Here is a 22,304-nt window from a genome sequence, read left to right as displayed (position 1 = left end):
TACATTCCAGTTAAGATTAACTAAATGGTTGCTGGTAAAAATGATACAATGCCAATGAGTTTTTCATATTAACAGAGGGCAAGATCTTTAGCCAAAAAACAAACCACTGATTTGACATTTCATTCCCCAGCAAACTTTATGAGCAGATACTTTCCTGTAGTCCCTGAAATAGTAGAGCACAGGTAAACACCTCACCGTCTTAGTATGTAGAAAGCATGAACACATGGGACTTCTCCTGGAGGGAGGGAGCTAGAACCATTAAGAGAAGAGAATTTAGCTGTCATTGATTCAGCCAAAAAAAGTAACAATGACAACAAGAGTCTCAAAATTTAAAAGAATGAGAATCAGTGGTGGTTCTTTTTTAGTCTCTTTTCCTCTGTTGTATATCTGTATTTCTCCAGGTCCTCTCCCAGGCCACATACTCCTTGACTTGGTGCTCTCTGCATTAAATCCTCCAAAATCATCATTGTCAGTCAGGATTTTTATTCTGGGCCCAGACCCATATATCCAATCACCTACTCACCATGGCCACATGAAATGCCCTAAAGGGAATTCAGACTCATCAGGCCCAAAGGTAAAGTTATCATCTTTCCTCCAAAATTGCTTCTTCTTCTTCTTTTTTTAATTTTATTATGTTATGTTAGTCACCATACAATACATTATTAGTTTTTGATGTGGTGATCCATGATCCATTGTTTTCATATAACACCCAGGGCTGCATGCAATACATACCCTCCTTAATACCCATCACTGGGCTAACCCATCCCCCCACCCCCCTCCCCTCTAAAATCCTGTTTGTTTTTCAGAGTCTATAGTCTCTCATGGTCCATCTCTCCCTCCGATTTCTCCCCCTTCATTTTTCCCTTCCTTCTCCTAATGTCCTCCATGCTATTCCTTATGTTCCACAAATAAGTGAAACCATATGATAATTGACTTTCTCTGCTTGACTTATTTCACTTAGCATAATCTCCTCCAGTCCCATCCATGTTGATGTAAAAGTTGGGTATTCATCCTTTCTGATGGCTAAGTAATATTCCATTGTATATATGGACCACATCTTCTTTATCCAAAATTGCTTCTTATCCCAGCAAATGAGAAAACTATACATCTGGTGTACAAGGTGGAACCATAGGATTCAAACTTGAAATGGATTTTTGCACTCCTCACAAAATATTTCTCTTCATTTACTTTTGATTGTTTATCTTAAATATTGCTATGCTACCCTCTTCCTTCAATCTCCAAAACTTTCACCATTCTGCTCCAAGCTAGTATCATCTCCTGCTGGGCGATCACACTAGCCTGACAAACACTCTTTCCCATTTTTGCTCCCAGAAATCCATTCTCCATAGAAAGTGCAGAAAGATCTTTTTTTAAATGAAGATCTTATTATCCTCACCCCCCTCCACCAATTTCTTACAAAGACTTTTTGTAGCTGTGTATATAATGGACAAGTTACTTAATTGGTTGAAAAACCTTTTGTTTTTTTCTCAGCTCTGCTTCCTCCTTGGCCTCATTTCCTTCGTCCAGGTCCTGTAATGCCATGATTCTCTCATGCCAAGTCTTTTCAATATGGCCTGTCTTCCATTATTAGTCTGCAAAGTTTTCCTCACAACCACTTTGCCTAAACAACTCCAATTCGCCCTTCTCATCCCAAATCAAATACTCCTTCTTCAGGCATATCTGTTCTGACTCCTCAGATTAGATGAATTCCCTAATCCATTATCCTGTTGTTTTTAATTGTAGTGTTTCTCATACTTCTATTTTACACAATTGCAGGATTATTTTCTTAGTATCTGTTTGCCCCCCATTTCTCATACTACTAGTTCATGAGGGCAGTGATCAGATCTGCTTTGATGATCTCATTCCTGGTTTTTGGTTGGTTGTATGAATGAGGAATAAACAGAAATTGAAACAAGAAAAAGGGGCAGCCTATGGAGAAATCAAATCTTATGTACTTCACAACTTTAAGACTTAATTCTGCTAGCAGCCATATGACTACCCTGAATTGTAATGTGTCTAGGTTACATTATAGGTTAGATTCATTGGAGAAAATAATATGAACTCAGAGGGAAGGAGTTAAAAGGAGGGGAAATATGAGCAAGATATTTTGAAATATTCATAAGAATTTCATCAGTTTCCCAATAATTCAAAGTGGTTGCTAGATTCACCTTTGAAAATTGAATATCATTAACTAGCAATTTCATCTTGAATTTAGGGCCAACATAAGGTTGATTTTATTACTTCGAATTGGACATCCACCTACATGGCATTTGTATATAAAGTTTTGTTTATTATTTCCCTTGACCATCATTTTTCATTCAGGGAAGAAACTCATTTTCTCTTTTTCATTTCAACATTTACTACAATTTACTAATGATTTTTCTGCCATTTAAAATTACATTGGAACAAACACAAGTATGCCTTCTCTGACTAGATCTAATTATTATTGTTTTAAGTGACTTTTAAGTAACATCTTTTTATTTTCCTTTGGTATTTTTCTTTAAAGGATGTTTTGGAGTATTAATAAAATAACTGAATTTGAACACTAAAAATGTGATCATAAATAATCAAAATCAATTTTTGTTGGAAATACATGAAATTGGGCTTTATAATAGATTTTGTTTTTAAGCCCATTTTTAAAAGGAAGAGCTCAATATTTATGTGAAGTCATTAGGAGGAGATGCAGTATATAGCTTTATGGCAGATGATAGAGAAGGGAGGATATGTGCATATAAATCCCTCATATTCAAAGAAAATAGATCACTAGGTGTTAGTATTTTCTTAGCAGAGGGAAACTATATCACTTCATTAAAAAAGAAACAGAGTCAGGTAACAGATGTGATATTATTTTTTTCACTTCATTCTACCTTGGACAATCTAAAAAAAGAATAAACATTAAAAGAAAACTTTTTTCTCTAGGAATATGATTGAACATCTGTTATGTATTGTTTTATTTTTCTTTTGCAAACCTCTATAAAATGATGGAGTTATACACATATCTAAAATAGATTTTTTTCATTAAGTTATTATTTGGTATAAGTTTTATTCAGTATGAGATTTAAATTATACCAAACAGTTAAGGAAAGACTTGAGGGCTGTGGAGGACTTATGAAATCTGGCTGTATTCCTGTACTATAATTCCATAAGATTACTTGTTTTTTTCCCCCATATAACTTGAGTGAATTTCTGCCCTTTTGCACAAGTGATTCCATGTAAGAAATACTGGCAGAAATTGAAAACCCAGAAAAACTTATCTTGGAGCAAAAATCTACTTCAATGTTTGTTGTCAGTGTCTTCTTTTTGGTGAAAGTATGTTCCAAATTTATGTTGCACTAAACAAGAAAATATTTCCTCTCTTTCTGTGTACACCTGCTCTGGATGGAATTGTGTCCTCCAAAATTCCTATCTTGAAGCCCTAACCCCCAGTGTATCTACTGAGGATAGGGCCTATAAGGAGGTTGTTCAGGTTAAATGAGTTCATAAGGGTGTAGTTGTGATCTGATAAAATATAAGAAGAGACAACAGAGAACTTGTTCATTCTCTTTCTGCCCTATGAGGACACAGCAAGAAGGCAGCCATTTGCAAGCTAAAAATGACTGCCTTTATCAGAAACTGATCCAGTTGGACCTGGATCTGAGACTTCTAGCTTCCAGAACCATGGGAAAATAAATTTCTGTTGTTTAAACCATGAAGTCTATTATATCCTGTTATTGCAGCCCAAGAAGACAAAGACAATACCTCATCCTATCTTCTGGCTTTTGTTCTACTCTTAAAATCACAAGTGTAAATATGTGACATATTATTCCATGTTTAGGTTAATGACTGTTGCAGTGAAAAAAGAAAAAGAAAAGAAAAAAGTTGTCTTTCTTAAAATAAATACATGGGACCCTTAAATAGACTAAGAAAAAAAAGAGAAAAGACTCAGATAATAAAATTCAGAAATGGATGAGGAGACATTATCACTGATGTCATGGAAATAAAAAGGACAATATAAGACTATTATGAATAATTATACACCAACAAATTGGATAACCTAGGAAAGATGGATAAATTTCTAGAAACATATAACCTACTGAGATTGAATCATAAAGAAATGTTTTTAAAGAGGAGGAAACATTTTCAAATTCATTCTATGAGGCCATAATTATCCCAATGCTAAAATTAGACAAAGATACTATAAGAAACCACATACCAATATCCCTGATAAATACTGATGAAAAAGTCATCCATAAAATACTAGTAAACCAAATCCAACAACAAATTAAGATTATACACCATGACTAAATGGGATTTACTCCTAGAATGCAAGAATGTTTCAATATGCAAAAATTAGTCAATGCAATATACCACATTAAACGACAAAACCAAGTGATCATCTCAATTAATGCAGAAAAGTCATTTGACAAAACTCACCACTTTTTCATGATAAAACACTCAGCATACTAAGAATAGAAGGAAGTTACATCATACTAAAAGCCATCTCTGAAAAATGTCCAGCTATTATTATACCTAATGGGAAAAACTGAGTTTTTTTCTCTAAGATCAGTAACAAGGTAATGATGCCCACCCTTACCACTTCCATTCAACATAGTACTGAAAATCCTCACTAGAGCAATTAGGTAAGAAAAAAAATAAAATGATCAAAATATGAAAGAAAGAAGTAAAATTATTTCTGTTCACAGATGACATGTTTAGAAATAAATTTAACCAAGGATGTGAAAGACTTATAACTGAAAACTACAAAACATACCTGGAGGTACAGGAGACATAAATAAATGGAAACACATCTCATGTTCATTAATTGAAAGACATACTCTTGTTAAAATGTTCATACTACCCAAAGTGATTTACAGATTCAATTCGATTCAATCCATATCAAAATCCCAATGGCACTTTTTACAGAAATAAAAAAAAAATCCTAAAATTTGTATGGAATGCCAGAGGATTTTAGTCAAAATAACCTTGAGAAAGAAAAACAAAGCTAGAGGCCTCACATTCCCTAAATTCAAAACATTTTGCAAAGCTATGGTAATCAAAACAGTAAAAAGAGTGAGAATTTGATGACTTCTTTGCCGATTCGGATGCCTTTTATTTCTTTTTTTTGTCTGATTGCTATGGCTAGGACTTTTAGTACTAAGTTGAACAGCTGTGGTGATAGTGGACATTCCTGCTGTGTTCCTGACCTTAGGGGGAAAGCTCTCAGTGTTTCCCCATTGAGAATGATATTCGCTATGGTGAGCGCTGTGAATTGTGTAAGACTGTTGAATCACAGACCTGTACCTCTGAAATAAATAATACATTATATGTAAAAAAAAAAGAAGAAGAAGATAGTAGGAAGGGAAAAATGAATGGGGGGAAATAGGAGGGGGAGACAAACCATGAGAGACTATGGACTCTGAGAAACAAACTGAGGGTTCTAGAGGGGAGGGGGTGGGAGGATGGGTTAGCCTGGTGATGGGTATTAAAGAGGGCACGTACTGAATGGAGCACTGGGTGTTATATGCAAACAATGAATCATGGAACATTACATCAAAAACTAATGGTGTAATGTATGGTGATTAACATAATTAAATAAAAAAATTCACAGTAAAAAAAAAAAAAGGTACAGTACTGGCACATAGACCAATATACAAAAATGAACTAAAAATGGATTAAAGATCTAACATAAAACCTGTAACTATAAAGCCCCTAGACACAAAGTAAAAGATTCATGACATCAGATTTAGCAATGATTCTTTTTTTTTAAGATTTTATTTATTTTTATTTCTTTATTTGAGAGAGGGTGAGAGAGCAAGCAAAAGAGCACAAGAGGGAAAGGCAGGCAGAGGGAGAGGGAGAAGCAGGCTCCCCGCTGAGCAGGGATCCCAATGCAGGGCTCAATTCCAGGATTCCAGGATCATGACCTAAGCTGAAGGCAGGTGCTGAACCAACTGAGCCACCCAGGCACCTCTTTAGCAATGATTCTTTCATAAAACACCAATATGCAACAAAAAGAAAAATAGAAAAATGGTACTATTATCAAACTTAAAATCTTCTGTGCAGCAAAGGTAACTATCAACAGATTGAAAAAGTAATCTTTGGAATGGGAGAAAATATTTGCCAACTTTATATCTGATATGAGGTTAATATCCAGAATATATAAAGAATTCCTACAACTCAGCAAGAACAACAACAAATTCAATTTAAAAATGGGCAAAAAACTTGAGTAGAAAATTATCCAAAGGAGATATATGAATGACAAACAAACATATGAAAGGATGCTCAACATCCTTTGTAAAAAATTGCCAATGAAAACCACAATGAGATATTACCTCACACACATTACAATAGCTACAAAAGAAGAAAGAAAGAAAGAAAGAAAGAAAGAAAGAAAGAAAGAAAGAAAGAAAGAAAGAAAGAAAGAAAAAAGAAAGGAAAGAAAGAAAGAAAGATAAAAAGAGAGAGGAAGGATGGAAAGAAGGAAGGAAGGAGGGAAGGAAAGAAGAAAACAAGTGTTAGGGAGGATGTGGAGACACTGGAAACCTTGTGAACTGTTGATGGGGATGTAAATTGGTGCTTCCACTATAGAAAACATATGGGAGGTCCTCCAAAGATTAAAAATACAATTATCATATGATCCAGCAATTCCACTTTTAGGTATATATTCAAAAGAATTGAAAACAGAATCTCAGAGATAGTCCAAGATGGCAGAGAAGTAGGAGACTTTAGTTTCATCTGGTCCCAGGAATTCAGCTAGATAGCTATAAAATCATTCTGAACACCTGCAAAATCAACCGGTGTTCTAAGAAAAAGAATAGCTTCAACCTTACAAATAGAAAAGTGACCACTTTCTATAAGGTAGAAGATGCAGAGAAGTGAATCTGAGGCAATATATCAAAAGATAAACCACAGGGGAAGGGAGCCTCCAAAAGCCAACACTGGTAAGTGATATAGCAGCAGAGCATAAAATGAGAACTTTTAGAAGTCTGCTTCAGTGAGGGATGTCCAGCCTGAAAGGTGCTCTGGTGGCAAAGCTGGGTGGAATCCTAGGTGGGACAGTGTAGTCTCAGGATCCTTGGGGTCACAGAAGACCGGTTGTGCCTGAGTGTGGCAGAGTTCCCAGGCATCCGAACGGGAAAGCCAGCACTAATCAGTGAGCCCAGGAGTGGGCTTTCAGCTTGGTGTTCCCATAAACCACGAACTGCATCATGGTCGGGCAACTGCTCTCTGAGCCGGGGCCCAGTAAGCAGAACCCCTGAAAAATCACCCTTCCTCCCCTGGAAAGAGCAGCATGATGCACACCACAGAAGTTTGCAGGGTTTGGAGACTCCAAACATGGTGGCATGCCTGATTTAAAATGCTCAGTCACAGTCTGGATGAGCATGGAGTGTGGATAGAGACCATTTATCATGCTAATGGACATAAAAAGAAAGCTGGGGTAGCAATCCTTCTATCTGACAAATTTGTTTTTAAACCAAAGACTGTAGTAAGGGATGAAGAGGGACACTATATCATACTTAAAGGATCTATCCAATAAGAAGATCTAATAATTATAAATATTTATGTTCCTAACTTTGGAGCAGCCAAATATATAAACCAATTAATAACAAAATTAAAGAAACACATTGATAATAATACAATAATAGTAGGGGATGTTAACACCCTATTCACTACAATAGACAGATCTTCTAAGCAGAAGATCAACAAGGAAACAAAGGCTTTGAATTACACACTGGACCAGAGGGACTTCACAGATATATATAGAACATTCCATCCTAAAGCAACAGAATACACATTCTTCTCAAGTGCACATGGAACATTCTGCAGAAAAAATCACATACTGGGTCACAAATCAGGTCCCAAGCAATGCCAAAAGATTGGGATCATTCCCTGCATATTTTCAGATCACAATGCTTTAAAACTTGAACTCAATCACAAGATGAAATTTGGAAAGAACTCAAATACATGGAGGCTAAAGAGTATCCTACTAAAGAAAGAATGGGTCAACCAGGAAATTAAAGAAGAATTTAAAAAATTCATGGAAACAAATGAAAATTAAAACACAACTGTTCAAAACCTTTGGGATGCAACAAAGGCAGTCCTAAGAGGAAAGTATATAGCAATACAAGCCTTTCTCAAGAAACAAGAAAGGTCTCAAATACACAAGCTAACCTTACACATTAAGGAGCTGGAGAAAGAACAAATAAAGCCTAAACCCAGCAGGAGAAGAGAATTAATAAAGATTAGAGCAGAAATCAATGAAATAGAAACCAAAAGAACCATAGAAAAAAATCAATGAAACTAGGAGCTGGTTCTTTGAAAGAACTAATAAGATTGATAACCCCAGCCAGACTTATCAAAAAGAAGAGAAAGGACCCAAATTAATAAAATCATGAATGAGAGAGAAGAGATCACAACCAATACCAAAGAAATACAAACAATTATAAGAACATATTATGAACAACTATAGGCCAACAAATTATTTAATCTGGAAGAAATGGATGCATTCCTACAGCAGTACAGACTACCAAAACTGAACCAGGAAGAAATAGAAAATCTGAACAGACCCATAACCAGCAAAGAAATTGAAGCAGTAATCAAAAATCTCCCAACAAGCAAGAGTCCAGGGCCAGATGGCTTCCCAGGGGAATTCTAACAAACATTTAAAGAAGAATTACTGTCTATTCCTCTAAAGCCATTTCAAAAAATAGAAATGGAAGGAAAACTTCCAAACTCATTCTATGAGGCCACCATTACCTTGATCCCAAAACCAGACAAAGATCCTATCAAAAAGGAAAATTTACAGACCAATATCCTTGATGAACATGAATGCAAAAATTCTCACCAACATACTAGTCAATAGGATCCAACAGTACATTAAAGAATTATTCACCACAACCAGGTGGGATTTATTCCTGGACTGTAAAGTTGGTTCAACATCCACAAACCAATCAACATGATCCACTGCATTAATGAAAGAAAGGACAAGAACCCATATGATCCTATCAATAGATGCAGAAAAAGCATTTGACAAAGTACAGCATTCTTTCTTGATTAAAACTCTTCGGAGTGTAGGGATAGAGGGAACATACCTCAATGTCATAAAAGCCATCTATGAAAAGCCCACAGTGAATATCATTCTCAAAGGGGAAAAACTGAGAGGTTTTCTCCTAAAGTCAGGAACATGGCAGGGTGTCCACTATCACCACTGCTATTCAACATAGTATTAGAAGTCCTAGCCGCAGCAATCAGATAACAAAAAGAAACAAAAGGCATCCAAATTGGCAAAGAAGAAGTCAAACTCTCACTCTTCACAGATGACATGATACTTTCTTTATGTGGAAAACCCAAAAAACTCTACCCCAAAACTGCTAGAACTCATACAGGAAATCAGTAAAATGGCGGGATATAAAATAAATGCACAGAAATCAGTTGCATTTCTATACACTAACAATGAGACAGAAGAAAGAGAAATTAAGGAGTTGATCTCATTTACCTTTGCACCCAAAACCATAAGATACCTAGGAATAAACCTAACCAAAGAGGCAAAGGATCTGTACTCAGAAAACTATAGAACACTCATGAAAGAAATGAGGAAGACACAAAGAAATGGAAAAATGTTCCATGCTCATGGTTTGGAAGAACAAATATTGTGAAGATGTCTATGCTACCTAGAGCAATCTATACATTCAATGAAATCCTTATTAAAATACCATCAATTTTTTTCAGAGAGCTGGAACAAATAATCCTAAAATTTGTATGGAACCAGAAAAGACCCTGAATAGACAAAGGAATGTTGAAAATGAAAACCAAAGCTTGTGGCATCACAATTCTGGACTTTAAGCTCTATTACGAAGCTTAATCATCAAGACAGTATGATACTGGCACATAAACAAACACCTAGATCAATGGAACAAAATAGAGACCCCGGAAGTGGACCCTCAACTCTTTGGCCAACTAATCTTTGACAAGGCAGGAAATAATATCCAATGGAGGGGCGCCTGGGTGGCTCAGTTGGTTAAGCGGCTGCCTTCCGCTCAGGTCATGATTCCAGAGTCCTGGGCTCGAGCCCCGCACTGGGCTCCTTGCTCTACGGGAAGCCTGCTTCTCCCTCTCCCTCTGCCTTCCACCCCCCCCACTTGTGATCTCTCTCTCTCTCACTATCTCTCTCTCTGTGTCAAATAAGTAAATAAAATCTTTAAAAAATGTATTTAAAAAAATAAAAAATAAAAGAATATCCTATGGGAAAAAGACAGTCTCTTCAACAAATGGTGTTGGGAAAATTGGACAGCCACATGCAGAAGAATGAAACTGAACCATTTCCTTATACCATACACAAAAATAGACTCAAAATAGATGAGAGACCTAAATGTGGGACACAAATCCATCAAAATCCTAGAGGAGAACACAGGCAGCAACCTCTTTGAGCTTGGCTGCAGCAATTTCTTGCTAGACACATCTCCAAAGGTAAGAAAAACAAAGGAAAAATGAACTATTGGAACTTCATCAAGATAAAAAGCTTTTGCACAACAAAGGAAACAACTGACAAAACCAAAAGACAACCGACAGAATGGGAGAAGATATTTGCAAATGACATATCAGATAAAGGGTTAGTATCCAAAATCTATAAAGAACTTATCAAACTCAACAACCAAAGAACAAATAATCCAATCAAGAAATGGGCAGAAGATGTGAACAGACGTTTCTCCAAAGAAGACATCCAAATGGCCAATAAACACATGAAAAAATGCTCAACATCAGTCAGCATCAGAGAAATACAAATCAAATCCACAATGAGATACCATTTCACACAGGTCAGAATGGCTAAAATTAACCAGTCAGGAAACAACAAAAGTTGGCGAGGATATGGAGAAAGGGGTACCCTCTTACACTGTTGGTGGGAATGCAAGCTGGAGCAGCCACTCTGGAAAACAGTATCGAGGTTCCTCAAAAAGTTAAAAATAAGGCTACCCTATGACCCAGAAATTGCACTACTGGGTATTTACCCCAAAGATACAAATGCAGTGATCTGAAGGGGCACCTGCACCCCGGTGTTTATAGCAGCAATGTCCACAATAGCCAAATTATGGAGAGCTCAAATGTCCATCGACAGATGAATGTATAAAGAAGCTGTGGTATAAATTCAAGAGAACACTACTCAGCCATAAAAAATAAATAAATAAATAAATCTTGACATTTGCAATGATGTGGTTGGAACTAGAGGGTATTATGCTAAGTGAAATAAGTCTATTGGAGAAAGATAATTATCATATGATCTCACTCATATGTGGTATTTAGGAAACAAAACAGAGGATCATAGGGGAAGATAAGAAAATATAAAACAAGATGAAATCAGAGAGGGAGAAAAACCATAAGAGACTCTTAATCATAGGAAACAAACTGAGGGTTGCTGGAGGGGCGATAGGTGGGGGAATGGGGTAACTGGGTCATGGACATTAAGGACGGCATGTGATGTAATGAGCACTGTGTATTATGTAAGAATGATGAATCACTGACCTCTACCTCTGAAACTAATAATACCTTATATGTTAATTAATTGAATTTAAATTTAATTTTTTTTTAAAAAAGAATCTCAAAGGTATATTTGCAAACCTATGTTTATTGTAGCATTATTCAAAATAACCAAGAGGTCAAAGCAGCCTGAAGTCCATCAGCAGATGAATGGATAAAGAAAATGTGATACATACATAGAATGAAATATTTTTCAGCCTCATAAAAAAGGAAGTCTGTCACACACTTCAACATGGATAAACCGTGAGAGCATTATGCTAAGTGAAATAAACCAGTCACAAAAAGATACATACTTTACAATTCTACTTATATGAGGTATCTAAAATGGTCAAATCCTCAGAAACGCAAAGTAGAATAGTGGTTGCCAGGTGCTGGGGAAGTAGGAAAAGGGGAGTTGTTCAATAGATAAAGACTTTCAGTTTCACAAAATGAAAAAATTCTAGAGATCTATTGTACAGCAATGTGCATATAGTTAATCTACTGTACACTTCAAAATGGTTAAGATGGTAAATTTTATCTTATGTATTTAAGCCCAGTAAAAAATAAATAATAAATAGCATGGAAGCACAATGATATATTGATAATGTACACTTCTTTAGAAGTGAGTTTATATGATGCAGCTTAAATGGTTTTGCATGTGACCTGGCTTCCTGCAAAGGAGTCAAAGAAACAAGAATACCATTATTTTTGAGCAGGCATCGTAGAGATTTATCTCATTCTTTACCAATTGATGCAATCATAAAAAATAAAACACCAAGCATGGGTTGTGGACTTTTTAGTTCAAGACGTCCAATAAAAATATATTCTAGCAATTTTTAGACACGTAAAGCTAGAATTTAGGTCAGGGTCACAGATCACCCATATATAGTGGTGAAAGGAAAGTGATGGGGGTGGCAGATATAAATAGAGAAGAGCAGAGAGCTAAGGAACCAGACTTGGGAGACATTCAAAACATGTGGCTCAAATAAAACAAGAGCTAGAGCCAGAGAAAGAAAGCTTAAAAGGTCACAGAGGATATTCAGTCACAGAATTTAGCCTTAGCAAAAGATTGTGAGTATATTCCAAGTAGCACCAAAGAAGAAATACTTTTCCACTAAAACAAGAGGTTTCAGCCTCTTGTTGCTAGGTTATTTTAGTTTAAAATAATAGTCAATTCTCTTATGACATCTTTTATTCTGTATTTTATAAAGTATCATTGATGTTCCACAAATAATACCCTCGGAAAAAAACAAAACAAAACCTAAATCCAATTCTAAAGCACAGCTTGATGCAAGTGTTGGAGAATTAAAAAAAAATAAAAAGGCAATTAAAAAGAACTGATTACTAAAAATCACACAAACCTGAAACACAGAAAAAGGGAAATGTATTTGGAAAGTGGAAAGACATTCATGCTTTAGAAAAATTGAATAAAGAGGCGATTTCCATCTAATTGTTGTATACTCAATTTGCCAATGATGACAATTTGCATGTTTAACTGAAAAGAAAATAGCAAACAGCAACTGAATGTAAATGAACGTTTTTGGTTGTTTCTTTTAATGGGCAGGTAAAACAGTTACACAAAACCAAATATTGAACACAGAAAAAATAGCTATCAACATTCAATTTACTGTTTAGCCAGTAATTGTGGGAGTTGCCCCTAAATATGTACATATATATACAAATACTTTGTGAAAAGCTATGCAAAATGTGATGTGTATGGGAGAGAATAAAACCTTAAGGTTATAGTTCTAAGCTTTGTGACCATTTTGACTAAAGTTTAACTTTAGCCAAAATTTGCCTTTTCTCAAGTGCATAGTGAAGATATAACTGATTGGAAAGTCCAATGTTAAATCATTAGTGCTGAGTTGTAATGCCAAGAAACAAAACAAACAAACAAAAAATGGAACGTAAGTAGGAATAAGAAACTCGACCAAAGTGATTGAGGCAGGCTTGAGAGTAGATAATTGGTATAAAAAAATTTAATTTAGACACAGGATAAAATTTGTATTACCCTGTATCCCCAGGATCTCTGATCAGGTTGTATGCTGTAGGTGGAATGCTATGAGGACTCTGCCAAGTGGGGACTCAGGGAGGGAAAATGGCCTTTATTGAGATAGAGAGATGCAAGTATCAAATGGATAAAATGAACAGATGCAACTGGGATTAAAGAGTATGGAGTTGGAGAGCGCCTGGATGGCTCAGTTGGTTAAGTGACTGCCTTCAGCTCAGGCCATGATCTCTGAGTCCCAGGATCGAGCCCCGCATCGGGCTCCTTGCTCAGCAGGGAGTCTGCTTCTCCCTCTGGCCCTCTCCCTTCTCCTTTCTCATGCTCTCTCCCACTCTCTCTCTCTCAAATAAATAAATAAAATCTTTAAAAAAAAAAAAAGAAAGAAAGAATATGGAGTTGGTCTCTGTTCCTTTGCAGAAGTTCACACTCTTCCAGCCCTATTTTGATAACATTCATAGGTCATGATGCACCAGCCCTTCCTTTGATGTGACAGACATTGGGGTCTAACTAAGTTTGTGGTGGCAGCCATGTAATATTGTAGGCCAGGTGTACCATCTGCCCCTTCAATAATCACGACTGTGCCAGCACCAGCCACATCCCTGGAACAATGACAGGTCCAAGCCTTGTGGTTACAGCCATCCTACATGACATGTCCTGTGGCCTCACCCACCTCAGCCTTCTACTTGGATTGCTTACCTTCAACATCAGATGGAGCTGATTTCAATAGCATTTTGCAAGAAGTTAACCAACAGACAGTTGGTCTTAGAGAACTGAATCATTACCAGGAGGGAATCAGAAGTAAAGGGAGACTTGATTCTACAAGAAACAAATGTCATTTGGGTAAAAACACCTATGCCTCAGGGCTAGTTCCACAATGAGAAAAAGAGGAATTGAGTAACATGCAGAGGATGACCCAGCTTGTAAGTGATGAATCAAGCCAGGTGCCTGAGTCTGATACCTGATTCTTTAAGCATGGAATTGGGCAGCAAGTTCAGGTTAGGGCTTTTCACGGCATGCCGGGCTCACCTCTGCCATGCCCTTGTCACACATTATTTTTTTATCTATCTTTCCTGCTAAAAGTAAGCTCCTAAAGACAGAGGCTGTTATATCTTTTCATCAGGTCAAGTAATAAGTAACTCTTTTTTGTAGGTGGTGATGGCTTTTTTTACTAGGTTACTCATTTCAATCCATTCTTTGCTCAGTCTGCAGGGTTCTAGCACAGTTTGTTCTATCCTCAGCCATGTCCATTTTGGAGATAACTAACTTCTATGTTCATGGTGAAATTCTTAGCTATACAACAGCCTTGATGGCCATACCTGTGGCATCATCCTCCAAATGGAAGAAATACTGATTTCCATGCAGTGCCTATATTCCAGAAATATGCTGTGTTAGGAAATCAAGACCACTACACTTATTGTCATAGTCCATATATCTCTGTATTTTTAAAAATCACATGGTCTTTTTAAAGTCAACAGATACATAGCAATTACAATGTGCTGTTTCTATTAACTTATATAATCCACAACAACCCTTTATGACAGATACCATTATTTACACTCCATTTTAAAGAGAGAAAAGGGGAGACAAAGGATCAGTTGACAGAGGAGGTATTTCAACCCAGATTGTCAACCTCCTGTCTATGCTGTCAACTCCTGCCCTATGTAGGTATATTTCTCCACAATACATAAATTCCAGCTGCCACTTGGACTGCAAGCCTCTTCAGGGAAGGGGTTGTAGTGTATTCGAATAGAACACTGAAGATAAAATGCTGTGACACTGAATAACTGTGTGACCTTTGATGAGTCACTTAGCCCCTCTGGGTTGATTATAATATTTGAAGATCCCCAAGAGTCTTTCTTCAATGAGTATTTACAACACATGAGACACTCTCTAGGAAACATGTAGCATATTTGAGGCCCTCAGTACATTTAGTTTTTCCCAACTCCAAAATTCTATGACACATTGAAATATTGCATTATTCTCACAGACCAAAGAGTGGAAGGATAAAATAGACTTTAGTAAATACAAGTTATGCAGTGAATACATTTCTGGGGGTTCCTGGATCCAATTCAAACTTGCGGGTTGGGGGGGGAGGGTGTGGCACTTCCCACAGAACACCAAGCAATTCTCAGACACCAGCAATGCATCCTAGACTTCAGTTCAGTTCTAACACTATCTACCTGGAGATGACGTCAAATCCCGCAAGGTGTGGGTTCAGTCTTACAAGACCGCACTTCCTTCATATGTATTATCAGCCCAAGCTCTTACCTGTGCTTCTGACCCTTCAGTTACAAATTAGAGGTTCCAAAGACTTCCTCCTGAGTTGGACTCCAACTCAGGATGCCATTTGCAAGCCCAGGTTGTTCTGATACTTCTTTTTTTTTTTTAATTAGTTATTATTAAGGTGTTTATTTAAATTCCAGTTAGTTTACATACAGTGTTATATTAGTTTCAGGTGTACAATATGGTGATTCAACAATTCTACCCAGTGCTCATCCCAAGTACAGTCTTTAATCCCCATCACGTATTTCACCCCCCCACCACCACCACCCACCTCCTTCTGGTAACCATTAGTTTGTTCTCTATAGTTAAGATTCTGTTTCTTGGTTTGCCACCCTCTCTCTTTTTTTTCACTTTGTTTGTTTTGTTCCTTAAATTCCACATATGAGTGAAATCATATGGTATTTGTCTTTTTCTGATTTATTTCACTTAGCATAATTCCCTCTGCCTCCACCCATGTCATCATTCTGACTGACAGACTATAAATTAGAGGTTCCACAACCTCCTCCTTGGGTTCAATTAATTTGCTAGACAAGCTCACAGAACCCAGAGAAACATTTTACTTACTAGACCACAAGTTTACCACAAAAGGACATAACTTAGGAAGAGCCAGATAGAAAAGATGGATAGGGCACTACATGGGAAAGGGTACTTAGCATCAATGAGATCTCCAGACACATCACTCTCCCAGTGTAATAACACTCCAACCAGTCTTAAAGGTTAACCTGCCTCAAGGTAACATACTCCTTCCTTGCTGACCTGAGGTCCTTGATCTGTAACAGAATTAATTTACTTTCTTTGAGATTTGCAGACCGCTGGACTTGGGGAATGAAGGACCAGAATGCTCCCAGGCCACAGAGGCCAGCAAGTCTATTTGAAACTGCCTTGGCTTTCTGATTAGCCCAGCAATCTTTTAGCAAAATGCTTTTCTTTTTCAAGGTCACACAGATAACTTTACTGACCTCCTTTTTGTGTCTCTAGACCTTGCCCTCCTTTGAAGAAAGAACAGAATACTCTTCTTGCACAACCAGACCTGGGTACCAAGGAACCAGACTTTCTTGTATGACCACCCCACCCCAGGGACTAAGGAACTAGAACTTCTTGCACAACCTCCCAACACCAAGATAACTCTGTAGCTGCTATCATGGAGTCTACAGGTAATCATGAAGTGCCATAGACTGTTGCACTCCCTTAACTGATTAAACCCCTTAAAATAAAAATCTCTGCACCAGGGAGAAACCTCAGAGTTGGCCCTTGGACAAGAGTACTCTTTCTCTGCAGGTGGTCAACCTCCTGAATAAAATTCATATTCCCTTCCAATCAAAACTAGTCTAGTAAGTATTGTTATTTCGAGCAATGGGCAACTGAACTTGGGTTTGGGTAACACCAGCACCTCCACGTGTTCACCAACCTGGAAGCTCTCAGAACCCTGTCCTTTTGGGTTTTTATGAAGCTTCATTACATAGGCATGGTTGATTAAACCAGTGATCACTGGCTTATTAAACCTCCAGTTCCTACCCCTTCTGGGAGATCAGGGAGTGGGACTGAAATTTTGAACCCTCTAATCTCATGGTTGGTTCTTCAATGATGGATGACCAGTCCCCATCCTCAGGGGATCTAGGGGCATTCTAAAAGTCACATTATCATAACAAAAGACATCACATCTTTAACCTGCCATCACTTAAGATATTCCAAGGGTTTTAGGACCTCTGTTCCAGAAAGGGGACAAAGACCAACTATATATTTCTCATTACAAATCATAATATCATGATTTTTAAGATGGAGCATTAGGTACAAAAAAGAATATGTCAACTCAAACTTTTGATATCCTTGATGTCAAGGGTTTATTTTTCATCATTGCCTTCTCAGTGCCTGAGCTGATGCCATGAGCATTGTAGATCATCAGTAATTATTTCTTGAGTGAATGAACAAAAGGTAAAATTGGGACTGTTTTTTATTGTTTTTAATAATTACCACTTTGAATCATGTGGGCAATTGGAAGAACATTTTGAATAACAAAGACTTTTAAAAAAGAAAAAATATAAGAACAACAGGAAAATTAGGGTAGGATAAAGAACATGCATCAGACAAATTCCATTTCCTTTTTTTTTTAAGATTTATTTTTTTGTGTGAGGGGGTGGAGAGGGAGAGAGTGAATCTCAAGCAGACTTCCTGCTGAGTATAAAACCCATATAGGGCTCGGGGGGCGGAGCAAGATGGTGGAGTAGGAGACCTGGATTTCGTCTCCTCTCAGGAATTCAGCTGGATAGGGATCAAACCATTCTGAACACCTACAAACTCAACAGGAGATCGAAGAAAAGAAGAGCAACAACTCTCTGAACAGAAAAGCGACCACTTTCTGGAAGGTAGGACGTGTGGAGAAGTGAATCCAAGGCGATATTCAGGAGGATAGATGGCGGGGGAGGGGCCTCCGTTGGCCACTTCTGGCAAGTGATAGAGCGGCGGAGCACAAAATCGGAACTTTTAGAAGTCTGCTCCGCTGAGGGACGTCACTCTGGTGGCTAAGCGGGGGGTGGAACCCTGCGGGACAGTGTGGTCTCAGGACCCTCGGGGTCACAGAAAGACCGGGGGTGCCTGAGGGCGGCAGAGCTCCCAGGTAACGGAGCAGGGAAGCCGGCTGCAGAGGTGGAGCCCAGGCGCGGGCTCTCAGCTCCCGGTTGCCCTAAACCGTGATCCGCAGCACCGTCGGGCCCCTGCTCCTCCAGCAGGGACCCAACAAGCGGCAGATCCGGGGAGACTCACCTTCCTCCCCCGGGAGGAGCCGCACGGGAGTGCACCGCAGGGATCTGCTGGGTTTGGAGACTCCACCCGGGGTCGGGTGCCAGAGAGAGAAACGCGCGGTCACAGGCCGGATGAGCACGGAGTGCGGCCGGAGACCGGGGAGACGGGAGTGACTGACGGCTTTTTCCTGGGGGCGCACTGAGGAGTGGGGCCCCGAGTTCTCAGCTCCTCCGGGGCGGAGAGTGGGAGGCCACCATTTTCACTCTCCGCCTCCAAAGCTGGACGGAAAGCTCGCAGGGAACAAAAGCCCCCGAGAGCAAACCCGAGCAGATGACTTAGCCAGGAGGGGGCAAGGGCGGGGCAATTCCATCTCCAGCAGAGACATTTGGAAACCACGGCAACAGGCCCCTCCCCAGAAGATCAGCGAGAACAGCCAGCCAAGACCAAGTTTACCGATCAATGAGAACGGCAGAACTCCAGCGCTAGGGGAATACTGCACATAGAATTCATGGCTTTTTTACCATGATTCTTTAGTCTTTCAAAGGTAATTTTTTTTTAACTGTCTTTTTTTCTTTTTCTTTTTCTTTTTTGAATTTTTCTTTTTCCCTTTTTCAACCAACATCTTATCAATCCCTTTTTTTAAAAAAAAAAAACATTTTTATTTTTCATTTTTGGAGTCATATTCTATCCCTTCATAATAGTTACCCGTACTTTTGGCATATATATATATAAGTTGTTCTCCCTTTAAAATTTTGAGATAGTTTCTTCTAATAGATTAAAATATACCCTAAATCTCTAGTATATGGTTTTTTCTACTCCCCTGCCTGATCACATTCTCTCCCTTTTTCTTTCTTTTTTCTTTTTTCTCTTTTTTTAAATCCTCTTCTTTCTTTTTTCAAACAACTTAACAAGTCCTTTTATAAAATTTTTTATAATTTCCATCTTTACAGTCATATTCCATCCCTTCATCATATCAACCCTTATTTTTGTACATATATAAGTTTTTCTTTCTTTAAAATTTTGGGAGGCACTTTCTTCTAAAAGACCAAAATACACCCCAAATCTAGTGTGTGGCACTGATCTATATACCAGCCTGATCATATTTGATCACATTCTGGTTTTTGTTGTTGTTGTTGTTTTGTTTTGTTTGTTTTTGTTTGTTTTTATCTTTATCTTTTTCTTTTTTCTCTCTTTCCTTTTCTTTTTCCACTGCTTCAGGTCTTTTCTGATTGGTTTAGAGTATATTTTCTGGGGATGTTGTTACTCTGCTAGCATTTTGTTCTCTCATTAATCTATTCTCTTCTGCACAAAATGACAAGATGGAAAAAATCACCTCAACAAAAAGAACAAGAAGTAGTACCGACTGCCAGGGACCTACTCAATACGGACATTAGTACGATGTCAGATTTAGAGTTCAGAATCATCACTTTAAAGATACTAGCTGGGCTTGAAAAAAATATGGAAGTTATTAGAGAAACCCTTTCTGGAGAAGTAAAAGAACTAAAATCTAACCAAGTAGAAATCAAAAAGGCTATTAATGAGGTGCAATCAAAAATGGGGGTGCTAACTGCTAGGATAAATGAGGCAGAAGAGAGAATCAGTAATATAGAAGACCAAATGATGGAAAATAAAGAAGCTGAGAAAAAGAGAGATAAACAACTACTGGATCACGAGGCAGAATTCGAGAGAGAAGAGATACCATAAGACGAAACAACATTAGAATAATTGGGATCCCAGAAGAAGAAGAAAGAGAGAGAGGGGCAGAAGGTATAATGGAGCAAATTCTGGCAGAGAACTTCCCTAATTTGGGGAAGGAAACAGGCATGAAAATCCAGGAAGCACAGAGAACCCCTCTCAAAATCAATAAAAATAGGTCAACTCCCCGACATCTAATAGTAAAACTTACGAGTCTCATAGACAAAGAGAAAATCCTGAAAGCAGCTCGAGAGAAGAGATACGTAACCTACAATGGTAGAAACATTAGATTGGCAACAGACCTATCCACAGAGACCTGGCATGCCAGAAAGGACTGGCAGGATATATTCAGAGCACTAAATGAGAAAAATATGCAGCCAAGAATACTCTATCCAGCAGGGCTGTCATTGAAAATTGAAGGAGAGATAAAAAGCTTCCAGGACAAACAAAAACTAAAGGAATTTGCAAACACGAAACCAGACCTACAAGAAATCTTGAAAGGGGTTCTCTAAGCAAATTGAGAGCCTAAAAGCAACATGGACCAGAAAGGAACACAGACAATATACAGTAACAGTCACCTTACAGGCAATACAATGGCACTAAATTCCTATCTTTCAATAGTTACCCTGAATGTAAATGGGCTAAATGCCCCAATCAAAAGACACAGGCTATCAGACTGGATTAAAAAACAAGACCCATCAATATGCTGTCTGCAAGAGACTCATTTTAGAACCAAAGATACCCCCAGATTGAAAGTGAGGGGGTGGAAAACCATTTACCATGCTAATGGACACCAAAAGAAAGCTGGGGTGGCAATCCTTATATCAGACAAATTAGATTTTAAACCAAAGACTGTAATAAGAGATGAGGAAGGACATTATATCCTACTTAAAGGGTCTATCCAACAAGAAGATCTAACAATTGTAAATATCTATGCCCCTAACATGGGAGCAGCCAATTATATAAGCCAATTAATAACGAAAGCAAAGAAACACATCGACAACAATACAATAATAGTGGGGGACTTTAACACCCCCCTCACTGAAATGGACAGATCGTCTAAGCAAAAGATCAACAAGGAAATAAAGACTTTAAATGACACACTGGAGCAAATGGACTTCACAGACCTATTCAGAACATTCCATCCCAAAGCAATGGAATACACATTCTTCTCTAGTCCCCATGGAACATTCTCCAGAATAGATCACATCCTAGGTCACAAATCAGGTCTCAACCAGTACCAAAAAACTGGGATCATTCCCTGCATATTTTCAGACCACAATGCTTTGAAACTAGAACTCAATCACAAGAGGAAAGTCGGAATGAACTCAAATACATGGAGGCTAAGGAGCATCCTACTGAAGAATGAATGGGTCAACCAGGAAATTAAAGAAGAATTAAAAAAATACATGGAAACCAATGAAAATGAAAACACAACTGTTCAAAATCTTTGGGATGCGGCAAAGGCAGTCCTAAGAGGAAAGTATGTAGCAATACAAGCCTTTCTCAAGAAACAAGAAAGGTCTCAAGTGCACAACCTAACCCTACACCTAAAGGAGCTGGAGAAAGAACAGCAAATAAAGCCTAAACCCAGCAGGAGAAGAGAAATAATAAAGATTAGAGCAGAAATCAATGAAATAGAAACTAAAAGAACAGTAGAACAGATCAACAAAACTAGGAGCTGGTTCTTTAAAAGAATTAACAAGATCAATAAACCCCTGGCCAGACTTATCAAAAAGAAAAGAGAAATGACCCAAATCAACAAAATCATGAATGAAAGAGGAGAGATCACAACCAACCCCAAAGAAATACAAAAATTATAAGAACATATTATGAGCAACTCTATGCCAGCAAATTAGATAACCTGGAAGAAATGGATGCATTCCTAGAGATGTATCAACTACCAAAACTGAACCAGGAAGAAATAGAAAACCTGAACAGACCTATAACCACTAAGGAAATTGAAGCAGTCATCAGAAATCTCCCAAAAAACAAAAGCCCAGGGCCAGATGGCTTCCCAGGGGAATTCTACCAAACATTTCAAGAAGAATTAATACCTATTCTTCTGAAACTGTTCCAAAAAATAGAA

This window comes from Mirounga leonina, unplaced genomic scaffold, assembly GCF_011800145.1.
Source record: "Mirounga leonina isolate KUSES-001 unplaced genomic scaffold, KU_Mleo_1.0 Mir_53, whole genome shotgun sequence".
NCBI lineage: Eukaryota > Metazoa > Chordata > Mammalia > Carnivora > Phocidae > Mirounga > Mirounga leonina.
Note: the sequence above shows the minus strand (reverse complement) of the source record.